Source organism: Onychostoma macrolepis, chromosome 07, assembly GCF_012432095.1.
Source record: "Onychostoma macrolepis isolate SWU-2019 chromosome 07, ASM1243209v1, whole genome shotgun sequence".
Classification (NCBI taxonomy): domain Eukaryota; kingdom Metazoa; phylum Chordata; class Actinopteri; order Cypriniformes; family Cyprinidae; genus Onychostoma; species Onychostoma macrolepis.
The window spans coordinates 10,008,293-10,012,698 of NC_081161.1; positions in this window are offsets into that span (position 1 = coordinate 10,008,293).

Genomic DNA, 4,406 nt, shown 5'->3' on the forward strand with positions numbered 1-4,406 from the left:
TGCTTTAAAAACTTAAGATTTTCTATATTATATACATGTTTAATCCAAGGAGATGTCAAGCCTATCAGATGTCACTGTATGTAATAACATGAAATTTGTTGACTTGTTTACTAGAAGTCATCCAGTTAATGAATGCAAACAGAAAATGTGTGTAATACTATACTACACTTTATAAACATTAAGAGTAGTATGCCATTATAAACATAGCCACTTGCCTTCCCAGTATGTAGTGGTATCACTTTGCTTAAAGCAAATTGTAATGTCTTTTTCAATGGGCTACGACAGAGTGTAGCAGGGTTCCTTAAATCTTTCCCTGGAGGGAGTTTAGCTCCAACCCTGATCAAACTCACCTACCTGTGATTTTCTAATGATCTTCAAGACACTGATTAGCAAGCTCAGGTGTGTTTGATTAGGGTTAGAGCTGAACTCTGCAGGAAAGTGGATCTCGTGGGCCAGATTTGAGGATCCTGGAGTATAGGATTTAGCTTGGTCTGCCTGACAGGTGTAGCAGGTACAACATTTGCTTTAATTGGAATAATAAGAGCACCAGTCATTTTTTCTTTATGCTGGCACTGCTTACTATGGTAGTCGTCTTACACTGATACCTACTGTAGTTTTATCAATCTGCAGAAGCAGATTTTCCATTGTTATTGTAGAAAGGCCATACTCATTCAAATATTACTAATTAATTGCACAACAAAAGCTTCCAATAAAAGAGGGATTGAGATAAAGTAGGTAGTATTCTAACAGTCATGTGACTAATCACATTGGTGAACTCTATTAAGTAACCTGATCGTGTGTGTGTGTGTGTATATATATATATATATATATATATATATATACACACACACGGCCAAAAATATTGGCACCCTTGGTAAATATGATCAAAGGCCGCTGTGAAAATTAATCTACATTGTTAATCCTTTTGATATTTTATTTAAAAATCACAAAAATCTAACCTTTCATTGGATAATAAAAATTTAAAATGGGGGGAAATATCGTTATGAAATAAATGTTTTTCTCAAATACACGTTGGGCACAATTATTGGTACCCCTAGAAATTATTATGAGTAAAATATCTCTGAAGTATGTTCCCATTAATATTCACAATTTTGAGCACTCCAGGGTGATTATGAACATGAAATTACCCAGCCATGGCTTCCTGTTTCACAGAAATATAAATAGGAGGGAAAACGATAACCAAATTCCCTTAATCATCCATCACAATGAGAAAAACCAAAGAATATTTTTCTGATGTGCAGCAAAAGATAATTGAGCTTCACAAATTAGTGAAGTAGCTTGAGCAGGGAAAATTCCCATTTCCACCATCAGGGCAATAATTAAGAATGTCCAATCAACATAAAATGTTACGAAACTGCCTGGAAGAGGACATGTGTCTATATCGTCCTAATGCACGGTGAGGAGGAGAGTTTGAGTGGCTAAAGACTCTCCAAGGAGAATTGCAGAAAATAGTTGAGTCTAATAGTTGAGAAAAAAAAAAATTCAAATTTTAGGTTTCAAAAATTCAAACAGCACCTACATCACAACGTGTTGTTTGGGAGGGTTTAAAGAAAAATTCTACTAGCTCACCCAAAAACAAACTCCAGCATATTCAGTTATCCGACACGACTGGAACTTCAAATGGGACTGGCTTCTATGGTCAGATGAAACTGAAAAATGAGCTTTTTAGCAGCAAACACTCAAGATGGGTTTGGTGAACACAAGGATAAAAAGTACCCCATGTGAACAATGAAATATACTGCTGTATTTTTGATGTTGTGGGCCTATATTTCTGCTGGAGGTCCTGGACATCTTGTTTAGACGCATGGCATCATGGATTCTATCAAATACCAACAGATAAAAAATCTATAAGTGATTAGAAATCTTTTAGAAATCTTATAATGGGCCATGTTTGGATCTTCCAACCGTACAATAATCCAAACACAAACCTCAAAAACAACACAAAAATGGGTCACTGAGCACAAAACCAAGCTTCTGCTGGCCATTCCAGTCCTCTGACCTGAACCGTATAGAAAATCAGTGGGGTGAACTGAAGAGAAGCAGCACCAACATGGAGCTGTGAATCTAAAGGGTCTGGAGTGATTCTGGATGAAGGAATGGTCTCTGATCTCTTGTCAGGTGTTTTCTAACCTCATCAGGCATTATAGGAGAAAATTCAGAGCTGTTAAACTGGCAAATGGAGGTTTCAAAAAGTATTGAATAAAAGGGTGCTGTTAATTGTGGCCAATGAGTATTAGAGAAAAATATTTATTTCATAACAATATTTCCCCCCATTTTAAATTCTTATCTAATGAAAGGTTAGATTTTTGTGAATTTTGAAAATAAAATATCAAAAGGATTAACAATGCAGATTAATTTTTATAACCGCCTTTGATCATATTTACCAATTAAGGGTGCTGATATTTTTGGCCATGACTGTATGTATGTGTATACACACACACACACACACACACACACACACACAGGAATGTCATGAAAAACTTCATTTATTTCAGTAATTCAATTCGTGTATTAAATAAATTCAATGCACACAGACTGAAGTAGTTTAAGTCTTTGGTTCTTTTAATTGTGATGATTTTGGCTCACATTTAACAAAAACCCACCAATTCACTATCTCAACAAATTGACCAATAAAAAAAAAAAAACATTTTTAGTGAATCGTTGGCCTTCTGGAAAGTATGTTCATTTACTGTATATGTTCTCAATACTTGGTAGGGGCTCCTTTTGCTTTAATTACTGCCTCAATTCGGCGTGGCATCGAGGTGATCAGTTTGTGGCACTGCTGAGGTGGTATAGAAGCCCAGGTTTCTTTGACAGTGGCCTTCAGCTCATCTGCATTGTTGGGTCTGGTGTCTCTCATCTTCCTCTTGACAATACCCCATAGATTGTCTATGGGGTTCAGGTCAGGCGAGTTTGCTGGCCAATCAAGCACAGTAACACCATGATCATAGAACCAGCTTTTGGTACCTTTGGCAGTGTGGGCAGGTGCCAAGTCCTGCTGGAAAATGAAATCAGCATCTCCATAAAGCTTGTCAGCAGAAGGAAGCATGAAGTGTTCTAAAATTTCCTGGTAGATGGCTGCGTTGACTGTGGACTTCAGAAAACACAGTGGACCAACACCAGCAGATGACATGGCAGCCCAAATCATCACAGACTGTGGAAACTTCACACTGGACTTCAAGGAACATGGATTCTGTGCCTCTCCACTCTTCCTCCAGACTCTGGGACCTTGATTTCCAAATGAATGCAAAATTTACTTTCATCTGAAAAGAGGACTTTGGACCACTGAGCAACAGTCAGTTCTTTTTCTCCACAGCCCAGGTAAGACGCTTCTGACGTTGTTTCTGGTTCAGAAGTGCATTGGTAGACCTTTTCCTGAAGACGTCTGAGCGTGGTGACTCTTGATGCACTGACTCCAGCTTCAGTCCACTCCTTGTGAAGCTCTCACAAGTGTTTGAATCGGCTTTGCTTGACAGTATTCTCAAGCTTGCAGTCATCCATGTTGCTTGTGCACCTTTTCCTACCCAAATTCTTCCTTCCAGTCAACTTTGCATTTAATATGCTTTGATACAGCACTCTGTAAACAGCCACATCTTTTCAGTAATGACCCTCTGTGACTTACCCTCTTTGTGGAGGGTGTCAATGTTCATCTTCTGGACCATTGCCAAGTCAGCAGTCTTCCCCATTATTGTGGTTTCAAAGAACCAGAGATACCCGGAATTTATACTGTAGGGATTGTCATTAATTGAAACTCAAATGTAAATATTCTAATATTTTGAGATACTGATTTTTGACTTTCATGAGCTGTAAACTCTAATCCTCAAAATTAAAACAATTAAAAAATAAAAAAGTTTTACTTTACATGTAATGAATCTAAAATATATGAAAGTTTTACTTTTTGAAATAAGTTTCAAAAATAAGAAAAAATGAACTTTTCACGACATTCTAATTTGAGATGCACCTATACGTGTATGTGTATATATATATATATATATATATATATATATATATATATATAAATAAAAGACTACTGATATGCCTTGAATCTTTGTCCCATGTGTTTAAAAATTTGAAACACTTTCCAAAAACATTGATTTCTGTGCATAAATATATATATATATATATATATATATATATATATATATATATATATATATATATATATATATATATATATATATATATATATATATATATATATATATATATATATAAATAAATTACAAAACGATTTAATATGATGAAAAAGTTACAGTTAAATCTAATGGTATGTCACAGATATTTAGTGAGGTTGGGAGTTTATGTCAAGTATTTAGTCATGGTCTAGAGATACAAACAGCATAAAGCTCATCCTATAGAAATCATGGTCATCAAAATTTCAGAAA